The following is a 10,496-nucleotide window of genomic DNA, read 5'->3' as shown; positions in this document are numbered from 1 at the left end:
TGAGATATGTTCTTACCTAACCTTAGCTGAGTTAATATATCCCCGTCTGGTCTTTGTCCGTGCGCTCTGTCACGCAAACGGAGCCTCTCCCACATGCTTCTACTGACGGAAGTGAGCGGGGAAGTCTTTAGGAGTTACTGCGCGGATGTTTTGCTTCTATCGTGAGCTTTTTTGGAGCTATGTGACATGTGGGAGAGGCTGCGTATGTGTGAGCGCACGGACAAAGACCAGACAGGGATATATTAACTCGGCTAAGGTTAGGTAAGAACATATCTCAGTGTGTAAAAACGGTGGCCTATTCCTTTAAGAGGACGTACATTACATTGTTGACGGTCCCTAACCGTGAGCGCATTGGGCTACCGTATCAGCGGTCATAGTCACGCACAACATAACAGCGTTACGGCTTCACTGGCCTTTTGCGGATGACGGCTCACCTGACCGCGGTGAGGCGCCGTGGTGTTTTTCACTCTGTCATTGTCCGCTGCTTCTGTGTGTCGCTTTGGAGACGTTATATTCACTCACGTTTCTCCTGTGCGTCCCACATTGGGCATAAAAGTTGTGTAATGTGTGCTGACCTTAAAATATCATGGTGAAAGTCATCAGAGCAGAGAATACACTGCGTTCCAAATTATTATGCAATGACATTTTTCTAAGATTTTCTAAATTGTCAACTCAAATGAGAGTCAGCATAATTTTTAAGTCTTTACCTGGTCGAGGATCATCTAAATGTGGTGGAAAAAACCTCCCAGTGAAAACAGTATTTTTTTCAAAAATAAATATAGTAAAAACCTCAAAATCCACTGTTCCAAATTATTCTGCAACTCATCGTTTCAATACATTTTAAAGCTTGTAATTAACTGAAAATGATCATTTGTTGAATTTGTAGCATCAGGAGGTCATATTTACTGAAATCAAAAGATATTTCAATCAAAAAAATATTAACAGGTCAAGTTATATTTTAACATTGGAGCCCTTGTGTGAAGCAGCTTCAAAATTCTTAAATCCATTAAAATTGTGAGTTTTTGGACAGTTTCTGCTTGGATTTCTTTGCAGGATGTCAGAATAGCCTCCCAGAGCTGCTGTTTGGATGAAAACTGCCTCCCACCCTCAGAGAAGTTTTTTTTGTTGAGGCTCCAAAGGTTCTCAACAGGGCTGAGGTCAGGGGAGGAGGGGGTCCACATCATGAGTTTCTCTCCTTTTATGCCCATAGCAGCCAGTGATGCAGAGGTTTTCTTTACAGCAGGACATGGTGCGTTGTCAGGATGAAGATGATTTTGTTCGGGAAAGCACGGCTCTTCTTTTTGTAGCATAGAAGACAGTGGTCAGTCAGAGAGAGGTCATTTTCACACCTTCAGTGAGCCTAAAAGGGCCTAAAGGGGCCGACCAGCTCTCTCACCATGACTCTGGCCCCAAACATGACTCCGCCCCCTCTTTACTGACGTCACAGCCTTATCGGGACATTGTGGTCATTCACCAACCATCCACTACTCCATTGATCTGACCATCCAGGGTCACACGGCCTCATCAGTGAACAAGACTGTTTGAAAATGAGTCTCATGTATTTCTGAGCCACTGCAGCCGTTTCTGCTTCAGCTTCAATGAACAGTTTAGGGGAGGCCGGAGAGAAGGTTTATGCACAACTGCAGCCTCTGGAGGGTCCGACACCTTCATGTTCGGGAGACTCCAGAGGCACCAGCAGCTTCAAATACCTGCTGTGTAGCATCTGTTCTCTTAATCTGATGTTTGTCTGGCAGAAACCGTCCTCATTGTGCCTTTATCTGCACAAACCTGTGTGTGTCTGAATCATCCACAAATCTCTGATCAGTTCGATGATTACGCTTAATCTTTACTGAAATATCGAAGGTTTTCACACCTAGACCAAGACATTCAACTATTTCACGCTTTTCATCAGCAGAAAGACCCTTTTTCTTTCCCATATTGCTTGAAAATGATGATCTGCTTATTAAAGTGGAACATCCTTTTTCAGTAGTTTTTCCCTTAACTGGACTTAACCTGAAAACTAATCATCCCAGGTCTGAGATTAATGTCAGTGATTCAAAGAGCCCGAAGACACGACACCATCCATGAGTTTCATTATTATTGGTTTTTTTTTTACCTTTTTGACACAAAAATCCAATTTGCATAATAATTTGGAACGCAGTGTAGACCCAGCTCCAAACCCAGCTTTGAGAATAGATTAACGGCGATATTTTTTTTATCGCCCGATAAGAGTCTCGCGTTAATTATATATATATATATATATATATATATATATATATATATATACAATATTTCCAAGGTGAAACACATTGTGAAAGTTTGTCCTCACTCACTGTGGGACTTGACCCTGTGACCAGTTGGGTTGGACTTACGTGGGACTTGCACTAAGTGAGCGCCTCCCTCCTCTGGGAGAGCCCGAGTCTGAGTCTGAAGCCATGGTTTGGACCTAAAACAACAAAGGTTCATGTTTATTACAACTGACTGAAACATTACACTGATTCAAAATGATTTGTTTCAAGAGGCCACAGTGTGAACTCTCACTGGTCCACAGCGCCCCCTGTGGGTGTGATTCTGCAGTGTGAAAAACACTTGATATACAGAGCCTCTCGAAACTATACTCTGTTATTTAAAAAAAATAGAAAATCTGAAAGTGGGGCGTGCATAAGTATCATACAGATGAATGAATACTTTGTGAACCCCTTTTGTCTTCTGGGTCTGACTCTACAAGATTAACACATGTAGAGACTGACATTTTCGCCCATTCCTCTTTACAAAACAACTCCAGCTCTGTCACATTAGAAGGAGAGCGTTTGTGAACAGCAGTTTTCAGATCTTTCCACAGATTTTCAATAGGATTTAGGTCAGGACTTTGACTGGGCCATTCTAACACATTAATATGTTTTTATTGAACCATTCCATTGTAGATTTATCTTTGTGTTTAGGGTCATTGTCCTGCTGAAGGTGAAGCTCCGCCTTCTCCACAGCTTTATCCCTGACCTCTCTGGTGCTCCTTGACCTTCATGATGTTGTTTAGTGACCAACACACTCCGACCACAGCTCTGAGGGCCTAAAAGAACAGCTGTAATTATACTGAGAGTAGATCACACACAGGTGCCTCTATTTAACCGTTAGGCCAAGGTGTGAACATTCTGGAGTCATTATGAATGTTATAAATGCAATTTAATGCACTCAGAAAATGCTGTATGATACTAATGCAAGCCCCACTTTTCACTTTTCTATTTTCTGAAAAATAACAGAATCATGTATCATTTTGCTTTCACTTCACAGTCGTCTGTTACTTGTGTGTGAACGTTCAGTAAAAAAATCAAAATAAAATCTTTATGTTTAGGGCTGTAAACATGACAAAATGTGCAAAAGAAACAAAGAAATGAGAAGAAAACAAGGATGTAAACGCAACAAAAATTCAACAAAAATTCAACAAAAAAGTGACAAAAATTCAACAAAAAAATGACAAAAATTCAACAAAAATTCAACAAAAATTCAACAAAATTAAACAAAAAAATTCAACAAAAATTCAACAAAAATTCAACAAAAATTCAACAAAAAAGTGACAAAAATTCAACAAAAAAATGACAAAAATTCAACAAAAATTCAACAAAAATTCAACAAAAAAATGACAAAAATTCAACAAAAACTCAACAAAAATTCAACAAAAATTCAACAAAAAAGTGACAAAAATTCAACAAAAAAATGACAAAAATTCAACAAAAATTCAACACAAATTCAACACAAATTCAACAAAAAAATGACAAAAATTCAACAAAAATTCAACAAAAATTCAACAAAAATTCAACAAAAATTCAACAAAAAAATGACAAAAATTCAACAAAAATTCAACAAAAAAATGACAAAAATTCAACAAAAAATCAACAAAAATTCAACAAAAATTCAACAAAAATTCAACAAAAATTCAACAAAAATTCAACAAAAAAATGACAAAAATTCAACAAAAATTCAACAAAAAAATGACAAAAATTCAACAAAAAATCAACAAAAATTCAACAAAAATTCAACAAAAATTCAACAAAAATTCAACAAAAATGTGACAAAAATGTGACAAAAATGTGACAAAAATTCAACAAAAATGTGACAAAAATGTGACAAAAAATGACAAAAATTCAACAAAAATTCAACAAAAATTCAACAAAAAATCAACAAAAACTCAACAAAAATTCAACAAAAATTCAACAAAAAAGTGACAAAAATTCAACAAAAAAATGACAAAAATTCAACAAAAATTCAACACAAATTCAACACAAATTCAACAAAAAAATGACAAAAATTCAACAAAAACTCAACAAAAATTCAACAAAAAAATTCAACAAAAAAATTCAACAAAAACTCAACAAAAATTCAACAAAAATTCAACAAAAAAGTGACAAAAATTCAACAAAAAAATGACAAAAATTCAACAAAAATTCAACAAAAATTCAACAAAAATTCAACAAAAAAATGACAAAAATTCAACAAAAATTCAACAAAAAAATGACAAAAATTCAACAAAAAAATGACAAAAATTCAACAAAAATTCAACAAAAATTCAACAAAAATTCAACAAAAATTCAACAAAAAAATGACAAAAATTCAACAAAAATTCAACAAAAAAATGACAAAAATTCAACAAAAAATCAACAAAAATTCAACAAAAATTCAACAAAAATTCAACAAAAATGTGACAAAAATGTGACAAAAATGTGACAAAAATTCAACAAAAATGTGACAAAAATGTGACAAAAAATGACAAAAATTCAACAAAAATTCAACAAAAATTCAACAAAAATTCAATAAAAAATCAACAAAAATTCAACAAAAATTCAACAAAAATGTGACAAAAATGTGACAAAAATGTGACAAAAATTCAACAAAAATGTGACAAAAATGTGACAAAAAATGACAAAAATTCAACAAAAATTCAACAAAAATTCAACAGAAAAAGAAAAGAAAAAAAAACATTAAAAAGGCGACTCAACACAGCAACAACACGAGGAAAAGATCAGTTTGTGGGTCTTAGCTTTCAAATGAGGTGCTACACAGGCCTATAGCCAAAGAGGACAGAATGCATTTGGTTCAGGCGGGAGGTCAGAGGTTAAATAAATACAAATAAACCCTCAGATCGAGAGGATTCAGCAGAGAAAGAAGGATTCAAACAGTGGTTCAAACTGTTCATTTCCTGCTTCTGCCACAGACTGGAATCGAGGCTCCACAAACACACGGACCCTCTGCTCTCAGACTAAACCCTCTGCTCTCAGACTCTGCTGTTTCTAAACCGACTAAACCGACTCTGCTCCGACTTTACTGCAGTTTTAACACATTTAAACAGAACAAAGACTCACCTGGATCTGACGACGACGCTGCCTCCAATACTTCCACTTCTCCTTTTACCAACGGCGTCAGGCTTTGGTTTAGGGCGAAAAGGGGAAACATCACATGTGCTCAGGGCTGGACTGGGACTGAAAAACAGCCCTGGACTCTGACCAGCCTGGCCTTAACGGAGCGCATTCTCCTGTTCGGCTTTACCCAAATCTAAAAGCTGCTCGACTGGAGAGCAACACTGTAACGGGTCATTTGAAAGCTGAGACCGGAAAAAGTGACATTTTGTCATATTTTTGTTGTTTTTTCATTACTTTTTTTGTGGCTTTTTATTGTGTTTTTGTCACTTTTTTCAATCATTTTTTTTGCTGTTTTTGTCACTTTTTTCTATAATTTTTTGCTTTTTTTTGTCACTTTTTTCTGTCATTTTTTGCTTTTTTTGTCACTTTTTTCAATCATAAAGCTGCTTCTTTAACACCAGATCCACATCCACAGCCGCTTCCGTTCTCTTTGACAGCCCTCGTCCTTCTGGACCAAACCTAATATCAAAGTTTGTTAACTGTAAACTCGTTAAATTAGAATATCGTTAAAAAGTGCAGTGGTTTCTGTAATTCAGCTTGTACAGTGTAAATAATATACGATATAGACTCATTTCATGCAGTGGCGTTAGCATAGCCTTCATTTGTTAACATTTGTATAATTATGGCTCAGCTTGTAAAAAACCCAAATAACAAATGTGAATGTTTTTAAATTTAAAGAAATAAAGTTGATTTACAGAATGTCACTCTGCATGTCATGAGTCTATAGCATATATTCATTTCACATTTTGAGTTGAATACACATTCACCTGTAGGTTTTATATGGTTTTGTGATGGATGACGTCATTGCTATTTCTTAAACACAGAAATAGAAATAAACTGTTCAAAGATGTTTTGATTTGGTTAAAAACTTTCCTGACCTGAAAAAAGTCATTTGTAAATGTGGTTTTTGAAAAAGCTTCTTCTACCTCTCCTGTGTTGTCTGTAGATTGTTATTGAGCGACTTCCACATCCAAAAAGCGCCGCTGCTCATGAACAACATGTGACACAGATGAACTCATCTGACTGGGATCCTTCAGGCCAAACCTGATGTCAGTCGTTTTCTGTTTTTACCAGAGGTCCCGGGGTCGTTCTAACCCATTCAAATATAGCTCTGTTTGTATGTTTGCATTTCTGCTGGTGTTTGCTGTGCATCCATCTTTGACCTGGCCTAACGTTAGACCTTTTGTCTCCTTAGAATAACTATAAGTGCACTGAAGGCCTGTTCATGCTCCACAAGACCCAGAGCTGCGAGAACAAGATGGCGTCATGTTGTTCTCGCAGCTCCTGTTCGGCGGGTCTCGCTGACGCATCAGCTCAGCAGAACTATTTCGGCTGCGAGAACTCTGGCTGTGATTGGCTGGATGTTTAGTGGGCGGGGTTATTTTGGCGGAAGCAGGAAGCGAGAATCCAATGTTTACGTCCTGACACCGGTGCGGAAAACGGGGACGACATGGAGAGTTCTGAGGCCCCACTCACGGCAGTAAAATACTTCACTGAAGGACAAGGACACGCACACGTACAGAAGTCCTGGTGAGGAACACGAGGACGAAGAGGAAACAGAAGAGCTGGAGCTGCTGCGTGAAAGAGGCGAGTGATAAAGAAAAGTGGTTCAGGCTCGTGGACAGAGGAACTTTTACACTTTAGATCCTTCATCAAACACCGGGAAACGTCACCAACATGTTCATGAAGGTTCTCTGATGGACAAAGCCGCACTGAGCTACACAGACTCAAACATCATGGTTTTACCGAGAGACTTGGAGGTAAACGTTAACGTTAACGTTTCTTTGGCCGTGGCAGTTCTGCAGAAACACGTCTTGTGGAGGATGAGATGTCAGAGCCCAGACAAACTTTGTTCTCGTTCTTTTCGCCTCAAGAACAAAGTTCTTGCCTCTTGTGGAGTCTGAAGAGGCCTTTAGGAGCTGCTGAAGGAAAAATCAAAAGGAGGAAACATAGTTCTTACCGTCCTCGTCACGTCTTCAACTGATGGTGTCATTTCTGAAGCAAAGAACAGTGGAGAGTCCATGCTCCGTCTCCGTCTGTAAGTTTGTTTAGAAAGAGACGTCAAGAGTGGCTTAAAGGAACAGGCCACCGTTTTTACATACTGAGATATGTTCTTACCTCACTTTAGTCGAGTTAATATATCCCCGTCTGGTCTTTGTCCGTGCGCTCTGTCACGCAAACGGAGCCTCTCCCACATGCTTCTACTGACGGAAGTGAGCGGGGAAGTCTTTAGGAGTTACTGCGCGGACGTTTTGCTTCTATCGTGAGCTTTTTTGGAGCTATGTGACATGTGGGAGAGGCTGCGTATGTGTGAGCGCACGGACAAAGACCAGACAGGGATATATTAACTCCACTAAGGTTAGGTAAGAACATATCTCAGTGTGTAAAAACGGTGGCCTATTCCTTTAAGAGGACGTACATTACATTGTTGACGGTCCCTAACCGTGAGCGCATTGGGCTACCGTATCAGCGGTCATAGTCACGCACAACATAACAGCGTTACGGCTTCACTGGCCTTTTGCGGATGACGGCTCACCTGACCGCAGTGAGGCGCCGCGGTGTTTTTCACTCTGTCATTGTCCGCTGCTTCTGTGTGTCGCTTTGGAGACGTTATATTCACTCACGTTTCTCCTGTGCGTCCCACATTGGGCATAAAAGTTGTGTAATGTGTGCTGACCTTAAAATATCATGGTGAAAGTCATCAGAGCAGAGAATACACTGCGTTCCAAATTATTATGCAAATGACATTTTTCTAAGATTTTCTAAATTGTCAACTCAAATGAGAGTCAGCATAATTTTTAAGTCTTTACCTGGTCGAGGATCATCTAAATGTGGTGGAAAAAACCTCCCAGTGAAAACAGTATTTTTTTCAAAAATAAATATAGTAAAAACCTCAAAATCCACTGTTCCAAGTTATTCTGCAACTCATCGTTTCAATACATTTTAAAGCTTGTAATTAACTGAAAATGGTCATTTGTTGAATTTGTAGCATCAGGAGGTCATATTTACTGAAATCAAAAGATATTTCAATCAAAAAAATATTAACAGGTCAAGTTATATTTTAACATTGGAGCCCTTGTGTGAAGCAGCTTCAAAATTCTTAAATCCATTAAAATTGTGAGTTTTTGGACAGTTTCTGCTTGGATTTCTTTGCAGGATGTCAGAATAGCCTCCCAGAGCTGCTGTTTGGATGAAAACTGCCTCCCACCCTCAGAGAAGTTTTTTTTGTTGAGGCTCCAAAGGTTCTCAATAGGGCTGAGGTCAGGGGAGGAGGGGGTCCACATCATGAGTTTCTCTCCTTTTATGCCCATAGCAGCCAGTGATGCAGAGGTTTTCTTTACAGCAGGACATGGTGCGTTGTCAGGATGAAGATGATTTTGTTCAGGAAAACACGGCTCTTCTTTTTGTAGCATAGAAGACAGTGGTCAGTCAGAGAGAGGTCATTTTCACACCTTCAGTGAGCCTAAAAGGGCCTAAAGGGGCCGACCAGCTCTCTCACCATGACTCTGGCCCCAAACATGACTCCGCCCCCTCTTTACTGACGTCACAGCCTTATCGGGACATTGTGGTCATTCACCAACCATCCACTACTCCATTGATCTGACCATCCAGGGTCACACGGCCTCATCAGTGAACAAGACTGTTTGAAAATGAGTCTCATGTATTTCTGAGCCACTGCAGCCGTTTCTGTTTCAGCTTCAATTAAACGTTTAGGGGAGGCCGGATAGAAGGTTTATGCACAACTGCAGCCTCTGGAGGGTCCGACACCTTCATGTTCAGGAGACTCCAGAGGCACCAGCAGCTTCAAATACCTGTCTGCTGCTTTGTGGCATCTGTTCTCTTAATCTGATGTTTGTCTGGCAGAAACCGTCCTCATTGTGCTTTTATCTGCACAAACCTGTGTGTGTCTGAATCATCCACAAATCTCTTATCAGTTCGATGATTACGCTTAATCTTTACTGAAATATCGAAGGTTTTCATACCTAGACCAAGACATTCAACTATTTCACGCTTTTCATCAGCAGAAAGACCCTTTTTCTTTCCCTTATTGCTTGAAAATGATGATCTGCTTAATAAAGTGGAACATCCTTTTTCAGTAGTTTTTCCCTTAACTGGACTTAACCTGAAAACTAATCATCCCAGGTCTGAGATTAATGTCAGTGATTCAAAGAGCCCGAAGACACGACACCATCCATGAGTTTCATTATTATTGGTTTTTTTTTTACCTTTTTGACACAAAAATCCAATTTGCATAATAATTTGGAACGCAGTGTAGACCCAGCTCCAAACCCAGCTTTGAGAATAGATTAACGGCGATATTTTTTTTATCGCCCGATAAGAGTCTCGCGTTAATTATATATATATATATATATATATATATATATATATATATACAATATTTCCAAGGTGAAACACATTGTGAAAGTTTGTCCTCACTCACTGTGGGACTTGACCCTGTGACCAGTTGGGTTGGACTTACGTGGGACTTGCACTAAGTGAGCGCCTCCCTCCTCTGGGAGAGCCCGAGTCTGAGTCTGAAGCCATGGTTTGGACCTAAAACAACAAAGGTTCATGTTTATTACAACTGACTGAAACATTACACTGATTCAAAATGATTTGTTTCAAGAGGCCACAGTGTGAACTCTCACTGGTCCACAGCGCCCCCTGTGGGTGTGATTCTGCAGTGTGAAAAACACTTGATATACAGAGCCTCTCGAAACTATACTCTGTTATTTTTCAAAAAATAGAAAATCTGAAAGTGGGGCGTGCAAAAGTATTCATACAGATGAATGAATACTTTGTGAACCCCTTTTGTCTTCTGGGTCTGACTCTACAAGATTAACACATGTAGAGACTGACATTTTCGCCCATTCCTCTTTACAAAACAACTCCAGCTCTGTCACATTAGAAGGAGAGCGTTTGTGAACAGCAGTTTTCAGATCTTTCCACAGATTTTCAATAGGATTTAGGTCAGGACTTTGACTGGGCCATTCTAACACATTAATATGTTTTTATTGAACCATTCCATTGTAGATTTATCTTTGTGTTTAGGGTCATTGTCCTGCTGAAGGTGAAGCTCCGCCT

Source organism: Gobius niger (genome assembly GCF_951799975.1).
Source record: "Gobius niger genome assembly, contig: SCAFFOLD_143, whole genome shotgun sequence".
Lineage (NCBI taxonomy): Eukaryota > Metazoa > Chordata > Actinopteri > Gobiiformes > Gobiidae > Gobius > Gobius niger.
The sequence above is the reverse complement of the archived record's forward strand: the minus strand, read 5'-3'. Positions refer to the sequence as shown.